Source organism: Nyctereutes procyonoides, unplaced genomic scaffold, assembly GCF_905146905.1.
Source record: "Nyctereutes procyonoides isolate TBG_1078 unplaced genomic scaffold, NYPRO_anot_genome, whole genome shotgun sequence".
NCBI classification, from domain to species: Eukaryota; Metazoa; Chordata; class Mammalia; order Carnivora; family Canidae; genus Nyctereutes; species Nyctereutes procyonoides.
Window position 1 is genome coordinate 6139209 of NW_026575144.1, and position 12593 is coordinate 6151801.

The window sequence follows — 12593 nt, forward strand, 5'->3', positions numbered from 1 at the left end:
TTATTCAGTTAAAGGCTTTAGGTCGATTGATAGATTATTCAATTTTAGGTTTTATTTTTTTTTAATAAATTAATTTTTATTGGTGTTCAATTTACCAACATACAGAACAACACCCAGTGCTCATCCCGTCAAGTGTCCCCCTCCGTGCCCGTCACCCATTCACCCCCACCCCCCGCCCTCCTCCCCTTCCACCACCCCTAGTTCATTTCCCAGAGTTAGAAGTCTTCATGTTCTGTCTCCCTTTCTGATATCTCCCACACATTTCTTCTCCCTTCCCCTATATTCCCCTTCACTACTATTCATATTCCCCAAATGAGTGAGAACATACACTGTTTGTCCTTCTCCGATTGACTTACTTCACTCAGCATAATACCCTCCAGTTCCATCCACGTTGAAGCAAATGGTGGGTATTTGTCGTTTCTAATGGAAAGAAGATGTGGTTTATGTATACAATGGAATATTACTCAGCCATTAGAAACGACAATTTTAGGTTTTAGATGGCCATCTAAAAATTCCCAGTGTTACGAAAATGTGGAAGTTTAAAAAAATAACATATTAATTACAATTGACATTAGAAACCATGGAAGAATTATTTAAAAATCTCAGCGTGCAGAATGCCTTTGTATTTATGATATGCATAAAACACAGAAATCACAATGCTCCATGGGGGAAAAAAAGACAAATGACAGAACTAGCCTTCTGAACTAGATATTTGCAAAAGGCACCATGCTGGTTTACCTAAATATATAAAGAATTCCCAGAAACCAATAATGAAAAAAATCAATGACCCAAATGAAAAATAGGCAAATGATAAGAACCAACTATCCCCAGCAAAGAAAAGCCAAATGAATCTTAAAAACATATGAAAATGGGTTCAATGTCACTCACAGTGGGAGAGATACACTTTACAACTATTGGAATGCTCCTAGTCCATTGGCAGAAATCCAACTTCAGTTGGTAAGAGTATGGGGAAGCAGGCATTCTCCTATATTGCTGGTGGAAGTGGGAATTAGAGAAACTCCTGTGAAGGGCAATCTGCAGATACACAGTCTTTAAACCAGTCATTGCACTTCAAGAATTTCTAGAACATGGGACGCCCGGATGGCTCAGCAGTTAAGCGTCTGTCTTTGGCTCAGGGCATGATCCCGCCGGGATCAAGTGCCACATCGGGCTCCCTGCATGGAGCCTGCTTCTCCCTCTGCCTGCATCTCTGCCTCTCTATCTCTCATGAATAAATAAAAATCTTAAAAAAAAAAAGAATTTCTAGAACAAAATATGGTCTCATATGCAAAATGACTTATGGGCACATCATTCGTTGCAGCAATGTTTAAATAGCAAAAGGCTGGAAATACCAACAGAATATTGGTTAAATAAATAACACATCAGACCACTTGCACAACTATTTCAAAAAAAAAGTTAAGTATCTCCCTTCAGCTCAGGTCATGATCTCAGGGTCCTGGGATTGAGCCTCACATCCAGTTCCATGCTCAGTAGAGAGCCTGCTTCTCCTTTTCCTTCTCTCTCTGTCCCTTTCCCTGCTTATGTGTGCTCTCTCAAATAAATAACATCTTTTTTTAAAAAATTAAATTAAAATTTTTTAAAATGAAACTCTTTATAGGCTGATATCAATAATCTTTAAGATATATTGTTAAGGTAAAATTCAGGGCTTAAAATGGTGTGTGGAATGTGCTATCTTCTTTGCTACAAATCAAAAAAAGGAATATACTGAATATATAAATCTACTCATGTTTATATAGTCTATCACTGGAAAAATCGCTGACGGTGGTTACATAAATATCCAGAAAAAATGACCTCCTGAGTGTCCCATCTCACTCAGAATGATGAGACTTTCATGATGCTCAAAGCTGTGCTTTCCACCCAACGATCGGGAGACACTAGTAGCAGAGATGTGAATGGTACCCACAGGGAGGCCTGAGCACTCCCTAAGGTGTCCTCCAAATAAGGGGGTGCTTTTCAAATATATGAACTTTTATTTTAATCTTAATTGACAAAATTTGCCATTCTAGCCAACAACATATTTCCATTACTTTTAAGATGAATATAATTATTCCTTTTTCCTCAAGGAAGATGCAGCATATGGAGCTGAGGTCCCAGATACACTGATATCTGAGCCTTCTCCCAGTTTTGGCAGCATCAGAGAATCACTTAAGATCTGTCCTCAGATCTTTATTTTTTTGAGTATCTAATTGTTCTTTCACATATTTTTTGATAATGAATTTTTATTGAAGTATAATTGACATTCAACATGATATTAATTTTGTGTGTACAACATAGTGATTTGACACTTGCATGCACTGTGAAATGGTCACCACGGGAAGTCCAGTTACCATATGTCATCATACAAAGTGAATACACTATTACTGATTATATTCCCAATGCTGTACCTTACATCCCCATGATTTATTTATTTCATAATAGGAAGCGTGTATCTCTTGATTTCCTTCATCACTTTTGCCCCCCTCCTCCCTGGTTCTCTGTATGGATGAGTCTGAGTTTTGTTTTGTTTTGTTTTGTTTTTTTGATTCCACTTACAAGTGAAATCATGTGGTATGTCTTTCTCTGACTTATTTCACTTAGTATGATAACCTCAAGTCCCATCCGTGTTGTGGCAAATGGCAGTATTGCATTATTTGTCGTGGCTGAGTAATATTTCACTATATATATAACACACACACACACACACACACATACATCTTTATCCATTCATCTATCAATGGACACTTAGGTGGTTTTCATATCTTGGCTATTGTATATAATGCTGCAATGAACTTAGGAGTGTATATATGTTTTCAAATTAGTGTTTTCATTTTCTCCTAATACCAGATACCCAGGTATGACTTTGGATAGATACCCAGAAGTGAAATTACTGGATCATATGATAGTTCTATTTTTAATTTTTTGAGGAACTGCCATACTATTTTCCACAGTGGCCGCATCAATTTACATTCCTGCCAACAAGGTGCAAGGGTTCCCTTTTCTCCACATCGTAGTCAACACTTGTTATTTCTTGTCTTTTTGATACTAGTCATTCTGACAGGTGCAAAGTGATATCTCATCTGCTTTTGATTTGCATTTTGCTACAGACTAATGAGCATCTTTTCATGTATATTGTCCATCTGTATGTCTTCCTTGGAAAAACATCTATGCAGATCCTTTGACCATTTTTTGATCAGATTTTTTGTTGTTGTTGAGTTGATGACCTTTTTATATATTTTGGATATTAGCCCCTTATTGAATAGATGATTTGCAAATATCATCTCCCATTCATTAGGTTGCCTTTTTGTTTGGTTGATGATTTCCTTCCCTGGACAGAAGCTTTTTAGTCTGATGTAGTCCCATTTGCTTATTTTTGCTTTTGTTGCTTTGCCTTTGGAGTCATATCCAAAAAAAAACATCACTAAGACCAATGTCAAGGAGCTTATCATCTATATTTTCTTCTACGTGTTTCATGGTTTCAGGTCTTTAATCTATTTTGAGTTTTGTGTATGATGTGAGATAGTGATCCATTTTCATTCTTTTGCTTGTACCTGTCCAGTTTTCCCATCACCATTTATTTAAGAGATTGTTCTTTTCCCATTGTATATTCTTACTTCCTTTGTTGTAACCTGACAATATATGCATGGTTTATTTCTGGACTTTCTGTTCTGTTCCACTGATCTATGTGTCCGTTTTTACGTGAATGCCATACTGTGTTGATTACTATAGCTTATAGTATAGTTTGGAATCAGGGAATGTGAAACCTCTGGCTTTGTTCTTCTTTCTCAAGATTTCTTTGGCTATTTGGGGTCTCTTGAGATTCTATATACATTTTAGATTTGCTCTAGCTCTGTGAAAAATGCCTCTGGAATTTTGATAGGAATTGCATTGAATCTGCCATGAGTAGTACAAACATTTTAAAAAGTTAATTGCTCCATAAACACAGAATATGTTTCCATTTATTTGTATCTTCCTCGATTTCTTTCGTAAATGTCTTATAGTTTTCAGTGTACTGGTCTTTCACCTCCTTGGTTAAATTTATTCCCAGGTATTATATTCTTTCTGATACAGCTGTAAATGGAATTTTTAAAAACTTCTCTTTCTGATAGTTTGTTATTTGTGTTGGAAACAGATTTTTGTAGATTAACTTTGTATTCTAAACCTTCACTGATCTTAGAACAAAAAAAAAATAAAATAAACCTTCACTGAATTCAGCAGTTTTTTGATAGAGTCTTTAAAGTTTTAGTATCACATCATCTGCAAAGAGTGACAGTTTTACTTTTTCCTTTCTGATTTGGATGCTTTTTATTTCTTTTACTTGCCTAATTGCTGTGGTCAGGAGTTCTAATACTATGTTGAATAACAGTAGCAAGAGTTGGCATCCTTGTCTTGTTCCAGCTGTTAGAGGAAAAGATTTCAGCTTTTTACCCCATATTAGCTGTGGGGTTTGTCATATATAGCTTTTATGATGTTTAGGTACATTTCCCCTATACCCACTTTGTTGAGAGTTTTTATCATAAGTGACTGTTGAATTTTTTCAAATGATTTTTTCTGCATCAATAGAGATGATCACATGGTGTTTATCTTCCACTCTGTTAATACAGTGTATCTCATTGATTGATTTACAAATGTTGAATCATCCTGGCTTCCCTGAAATAAATCCCACTGGATCGTGGTGGATGATCCTTTTAATGTATTGTTGACTTTGGTTTGTTAATATTTTGTTGAGAATTTTTGTATCTATATTCATCAGGGATATTGACATATAATTTTCTTTCTTTCTTTTTGTGGTATCCTTGTACGTTTTGGGCACCAAGGTAATGCTGGTCTCATAAAATGAGTTTGGAAGTGTTCTCTCTTCTTCAATTTTTTGAAAGAGTTTGAGATGGACGTATTAAATTTTCTTTGACTGTTCAGTATAATTCACCAACATACTCAAGTCTTTAACTACCCACCTTTTTATGCTTGATATTTCCTCCTGAATTCCAAATAATAACAAAAATAACCAATTTGTTGCAAACCAGGCACTTTGACTAAATGGTCACAGCAATCCTAGGATGTAAAGATTATTACTATCCTCACTTTTAAAATGAGGAAGAAGAGGTTCAGAGTGGTTAAATGTTGTCCAACAACACAAGCTAAAATGTAAAAAGGTTGAAAATCTACCACAGATGGATCGTTATTTCTCATTCTCTATATCTAACAACTTCCAATTCTCTCTACACTGTTCTCACTACCCACTTAGGATTCTGTCTTTATTTGGTTCTCTCTCTGGTCCCTTTCTTGGCATATTAAACCTTATACATTACTTTGGCTGCAGTGCCTACAAATTCTAGTGGTTATCAAGCCTAGCTGCATATTGGACTCTTGGGAAGATTATAAAACATACCTATGCCCAGAATTCACCCCTCAAAGGCTGCATTTTAATTGGTCTAGGATGGAGTCTAAGAATCAAAATTTTCAACCTCTTACCCCCACTCCAGACATGTTTCACTCAACTGTGTATCCCTGGTGCCTGAAAGGCATTCACTCAATGTTACATGAATGAATGAATGGATAGATGGATGAAAGATGAACAAACGAGTGAACTTCAGGCTAAGGTAGAAGCCAAAATTATTTTTGACAATAAAACAAGAGCAGTTTTAAAAGACCTCGGCTAGATGGAAGTTCAAGATAAATGCAGAGTCATTTTGACCTCCTCTGGGAGGCTGGAGAAGAAGGAAGCTGCATCCTGTAACCCAGTCCAGAGCCCCACACAATGGAAAACTATAAATAGCAGCCCTCGATCACATGAGGGTTATGTAATACAAGATTCACAGAACACGGCTGCCTTTATCACTCAGGCTTAAGTTGCACTGAAATGGAAACTCAGCTGATGCCCTATGTATTAATTCCTTCAAAAGATGAAAGCCTCCCAGCCTTTGCCCAGACCATCAATTGGCCCGTGTTCCAGGCAGGTTGCTGGGGCCTTTCTTGCTAAAAAACCCCTGCTGTCTTTGCAGGTAACAAGTAGGCAATTTCAGTGGAAGAATTATTTTTATTTGCAAAGATATGGCCAGAATTTCCCCTGATCAAGTGAAAAGGGAGTGTGTATCAGCTTTTCAGACACTTGGAAACACTGGGTCGCGAGCGCCAAAGAGGACTTAGATATGCAGACTTGTGTGTCCAGTTCCAGAGAGGTCACCGTTGCTTGTTCCTCCAGCTGAGATTTGCTGATCATCCAAAAACCTTTTGCAGAACACCCAAATCCACTCTGTGCCAATTAACTCTATTAGGAGAAATTCATCGTCTTCTCTAAAATGACAGGGCTCCAAGAGAGAGGGATCCCAGAACTACCCCTTGCCTGAGAGAGGGATTCCAGAGCTACCCCAGAATACACAACTGATTCTCACGGCTTGGCAAAGGGGGCCTCTGAAATAAATCTTTCTATGAGACAAAGGGTAAGTATGTGGTGGCAGAGATTGATGCTATATTCTCCTTTTCCTCTCTGATGCACAACTAGCCCTCACTTCCCTGTTGTTCTTACAGTTAGGCATGGCTGTGTGACTGTGTTCCAGCCAACAGGGTATGAGAAGTCAGATGTGCCACGTCCAGGCCCAGCCACACACATTTCTCCATGTTTGAATGTGCCCTCTGGATGGCTGAATGGAGTCGCCTCTTAGGGCAATTCTGGAAATCACGAGTTGAAAATACGAGAGCATTGTGAGCCTGGATCCCTGAATGATTGTCTTCATGATAGTGGTCCTGTCATCCTTCCCATTACCCAGTGCTGCCATCAGAGCAAAAAATAAACTTCTATCGTGTTTGAGCCATTATATACCATAAGGTGTGTCTCTTACAGCAGCTAGCCTTCCCTACCTAGGCATAGATGTCATCGCGTGTCATGATACTAGCATCAAGGACAGAAATCTCTCATTTGCTTTGGAAGAAAAGATCCTCCAGAATGGCCTACTTATCCAAAAACTATTTTGCCAGCCTGCCTTTGCCCTCAGGAGGCCCTAGTAATTGACAAGCTCAGAATTCTTATCTGAAGCCAGGTGTGGATGTTTGCAAGAATCATCTGGTTTATCTCTGATGTAGATGAGCAATTTTCCCAAATTCCATCTCAAAACACAGACATTCTATGCAAGGACTTTAGTAAACACCAGAACAGGAGGAAAAGGATACTTTGAGTAAAATTCATATTATGCTACAGATGGGTTTCTGGAACAAACAAAATTGAAATTTTTATCAGACTGATCATATGTCAAGGATATAAAAAAAAATCTGTCTTTAAAGATCTTTCTGCAATTCAAACAATCTCAACCCACATTCCTTAAGTACTTTTTGAATTATCACAGACTCATAATCCTTTTAGTGAAAAGCAATCTATATTTTGCATAAGCTGTCAATGACTTCAATGATACCCAAGATGCAAGCAGAGGTGGGATGGAGAAAGAAAAAATAGAACACTTAGATAAAAGTGAAAAATAATCTACATTCCAGAAAGGATTCCTGGGCCAGAAAGCAGGCAGAGTGTTCTGTGTGCAGACACTGGATTAATGAGAATTTACACTTGTCAGTGAAGCTGGTAGAGTGCTCTGGAATTGACACATGGGGGACCATGCTGGACATCTGTTACCAAATGTAAGTGCCTGGCAATAGAAGAATCCTGAAAACTCAGGACTCCAGTGATTCTCCTCCAACTCCAGCTAGGTGAGGAACAAGGAGTGGAGGCGTTTATCTGGGAAAATAGGTGAAAAGCAACTACGGAAGGGCCCCAACAACAAACAAAGCGGATCCTCCAAGTGTGAGGGGGGGGAAAGCCAGCTCTTCAAGCTCAGCATCCTGACAGGAAGGAAGGGCTTATTCAGGGAAGAAGAAATCTATCTCTCCTCTGTTTGTGTTAGAGACACAGTCTGGCACAATCTGTAGGAACTCACTTGAACTTTGTACTCTAGAAACCTTGTAGAATTCTCTTCTCAGCCATCAGGGCAAAATCAAACTGAATGACTTTGGAAAGCTTCCCAAATGAGCCCTTCCACAGAAAGGAGAAGCAGTGTAGCTGTGGCTTTAGAGTCCCGAACCCCAAATTCTTGATCACCCGCCCCATCCATAAAATCCTGCCGGGCACATATGTGTATTTATTGATTCACAAAGCATGTATGTGAGCCACTGTGTATGATACTAACACATCTTAGAGCGTATAAAACACATACCCGGTGAAAGAAATGTTGTTAGTATACATCAAAATGTTTATTTTCTGTGCCCCAAATGGGTTGTCTTTTACATTCCCATGTTGGATACTGTTACCTTTAATGCTGGTCCCAGAAAAGAGACCTTCTCTTCACAAGAGTGACTGTGGTATCAAAAAGAGACAAAAGCCTCCTGGCCTGTGCTTGAGCTAAGAGATAGCTTTACAGAGCTACAACCTAGTTGTGTCTAGGTTCAAAGTGTGGATTCCGTGCTATCTACCGAAGTCTGTTGCCTGAGTAACCAGAAGAATCGTGTGGAAACAGAGCTCCCTAAGGGGGTAAGTCATGTTTTATTTATCCGTCCTCCTCTAGGGCTTGCAAGGTGTCTTACACTGAGGACATGCTGGGTACCCAGTGGTGCCTGTTGAATTCAACCATGAATCAGTAAATGACTGAACAAATCAAATGGGTGCAGGAAAAACATTTTTAAGCCACAGGACAAGTACAATTAAGGTATACTTCTCACTTGTCAGTGAACTATCTCCATTACTGGAGGAATGAGCATCTTCTGCCCTGCCTTTAACGCAGTTAAAGTTCTTTCTAACTTCTAATCAAGAGCTCTCTTCAAAGGCCTTCAAGGCCTAGGCAGGTACCACAGATGCCCCCGAAGAGCAGCCAAAGCAACAGTGAGAAGCAGTGGAAACTGGCTAAATGGAACATATAGAAGGTCAAATGAGGGTGACCATGTGTACCTGTTAGGCCAAGTGTTTTCTTCTGTGGGTATCTAATGGTTTTGCAACATGTCTCATCAGCTACATTATGAACCCAAAGAGGTCTGGGAATGTAGGGTGTTTCTTCTTCTGTCCCCACAATGGTCTGATGGAATACAAACTAGACTTAGTGTCCAAACTTCCAACTCTCCTACCTAACTAGCTAGATGGCCTTGGACAAGGCATTCACCTCCATGATGCCTGGTTTCTTCAGCCAGCCAATGAGAATAGCACTACTTGCCTCACAGGGATGTTCAGAAGAACAGACAAGACTTGCAAACTGTGATACTGTATATAAAGGTAAGGAATTACAATCATAACTCAAGTAGTGAATAAATACCTGTTGGAATGCTTCGAATAGAGAGGAGAAATAATTCTTTACAGAATCAATATGTGCCTCTGTTTAAGACTTCTTTTAAAAATACCATCTATATAGAGAGAAAATTTTAAAATAGAGATCAAGTTAATACACAAAACAATACATTATTATCAGTAATGAACTTGAAAATTTTGAACTTTATGATATTAAGGTAGATAAACATGTATTGAAGAATGCTTTTCCTTTTTATAGTTTGAAGTATATATTAATTTTATTTGTGTTTTATTGGGATATGTGATAATCTATTATAAAATTATTGGATCTCAAACACTACAATTGTTGTCAATGAAACGCTACTGGGTAGTAGATTTACTCTTAAATTTTATTTTCTTCTTCATATGTTTCTCTGTCCTCCAAATTTTCTTCAATAAACACAACATACAACCTTTTTTTTTTTCTGATTCTGAAATGCTAAAAAAGAAAAAAAAATCTGTGGTGGTTGACCACAGACTTTTAAAATTGTGGTAGGAGAAAAAAAAATTATGGTAAGAGTATAAAGTAAGGAAAAAATTATGAAAATGACATAGTCAATTTGTAGGAAAAATCTAATTAAATTAAAATTTGATTTAAAAATTCTTGATTAAGGGGTGACTGGGTGACTCAGCCAGTTAAGCGTCTGCCTTTGGCTCAGGTTGTGATCTCAGGGTCCTGGGATCGAGTCCCACTTGGGCTCCACATTCAGCAGGGAGCCTGATTCTCCTTCTCCCTCTCCCCTTCTCCCATGCTCATGCACTCTCTCTGTCAAATAAATAAAATATTTAAAATATATATAAATACATAAAATAAAAATTCTTGATCAAAATCTGTTAAGATCTGTTGTTTAAAAAAAGACTACAGATATTCTATCTTTGTGTAAAAATGGAAGTGTAACAACATACATTCATTTTTGCTTGAAATGTTTGGGGAAGGGTTGTAAGGTGTGTAAGATGTAGGAACCCCAATATGAGGATAAGAAGCAAGACTTTATGTACTTTTTGCTATATTGTTTGAATTTTTAAAATACCACATGCAAGTAATAACTATTCTAAAATACAAGTATTATATGAGCTCCTGACCTTTGTTTGGGGAGTCAGTCCTCACAGTGGGTTTGTGCTAGAGGCTGCCATTGCCAGTGGAGAGATAAATGTGCAGGCCTGTGTGGCCAAGGAAGTGCCAGGCTGATCATGAGCTCATTTTCCTCAGCCTGCTGAGTAGTCGTGCTTGGATTTATCTGCTTCCTGAGGCAGTGTAAGACTCTAGCTCCACACTGTTTGTGTGTTCTCTGTTCCAACCCAGCATGGCTCTTGGTTGCGAGTTGGCGATGTTGAACATAGCTGGTTACATTTCAGGGACTTGCCCTGTCCAATAGACTTTCCAAGCCAGGCTCAGTATACACTGAAAGAGACTAGGTCTATGTTCAATTGAGTCAGAAGTACAGTTGGGCTAGAAAAGCCTGGAAGGTGCCCCCAATGAAGCCCCACATTCTCCGTGCTCTAGCTAGAGTCTGCAGGAAATATACCCCCACACCTACTCTCCAGAGTCCATCCATTTGGTCTAAAGGGAAACACTGGGTGTGGTTTTGGACTAGCCAACTACAAGCCACTGCTCTGCACATGCCCTGACTGAGGGATTTGGGTTGTACAAGTTTGTCACTACAGGTCATCTGGTAGTACAACTTAGCTCATGATTGGTGGATCTTGCCTTTCTTTCTTTCTTTCTTTCTTTCTTTCTTTCTTTCTTTCTTTCTTTCTTCTTCTTCTTCTTCTTCTTCTTCTTCTTCTTCTTCCTTCCTTCCTTCCTTCCTTCCTTCCTTCCTTCCTTCCTTCCTTTCTCTCTCTCTCTCTCCTTTCTTTCTTTCTTTTTTCTTTCTTTCTTTCCTTTTCTTTTTCAAGGTGGGTCTTGTCTACTATTCCAAGCAGCTCAGAGAAATATTTCAACTTTCTACATTACAATTAGAAAATTCTGTCCATGAAAAAAACCCATCTACTGAAAAATGGGAAGATGGGACAAAGAATGGGAGAAAGATATTTGGTGCACTCATAACCAACAAAGAATTAGTAGGCCAACATAAGCAACTTCCATAAATCAATAAGAACTGAAAAATCTAAAAATAGGTAAACAATTCACCAAAAGGAAAAGCTGAATGGTCTATGTAGAAAGACCCTCAGTCTCAAGGAAAGGAAACTAAAACTTCAGGGAAATATTTCAAACGAATTAGATTGGAAAAAAGCTTGGCAATATTTAATATTGGTTAAGATTTAACAATGGGTGGCTCACTGGTTAAGTGTATGCCTTTGGCTAAGGTCATGATTCTGGGGTCCTGGGATTGAGCCCCATGTTGGGCTCCTTGCTCAGTGGGGAGCCTGCTTCTCCTTCTCCCTCTGCCTGCTGCTCCCTGTGTTTGTGCTTACGCGCACTCTCTCTCTCTCTCTCTGTCAAATAAATAAATAAAATCTTTTTAAAAAAATGATTATAATAATGGAAACACATACACTGTTGTTAGAAGTATACATTGGTGCACCCACTTTGGAGAGCAATTTGAAGATATGCACAACCTACATATTAGGATGTAAGAGGAAAACAAAAACTATTCCAAGTACTGAAACAGAAGAAATTTTATCTAAGGAATTGGTTACCTGGGGATTAAAGTCCTGAGAAGTCAAAAAGCAGTGAGGAACTTAGGGACAAGCCACTTCAGGAACCCACTACCACCCCAGGATACAGAGGTGAACAGGAGGAGCTACCAAAGAGCAGGAGTTAGTGAGTCTTTGGGCAGAAGCGAGAACTCTGGCCACATGTGCAATGGAAGTTGAGGAGCAGAAGGGAACCCCTCTGAGCAAGAGGGAGATGAGCATTCTGACTTCTCTCTTCCCTTCCTTCCTACTCTCTCATTCATGTCTCCCACTGGCTACAAACAGAAAGCAGGCAAGTGACACAGGAGGCTGAGCAAAGTCAACCTATGTGGATCAGGTCCCTGAGATACAGAGCAGAACAGGGAAAGGACTAAGAATGGATCTGCCAAAAACAAAACAAAAAACAAAAACCCTTGCACACAAGCAAATGGAGACATATATAATAAAACTTAGAGTGACATAGTTCATAAAAGCAAAACATGAGAAATAATTGCCTATTAAGAGAAGAGAGGAATAAATTGTAGTAGAGTCACACAACAGAATACTCCGAAGAAGTGAAAGCAAATGAACAATAGTGACATTTATCAACATGGATAAATCTCACAAAGCCAAACAAAATAAATTTTTGAATCTTTAATATTTATATAAAGCATAAAAGCAT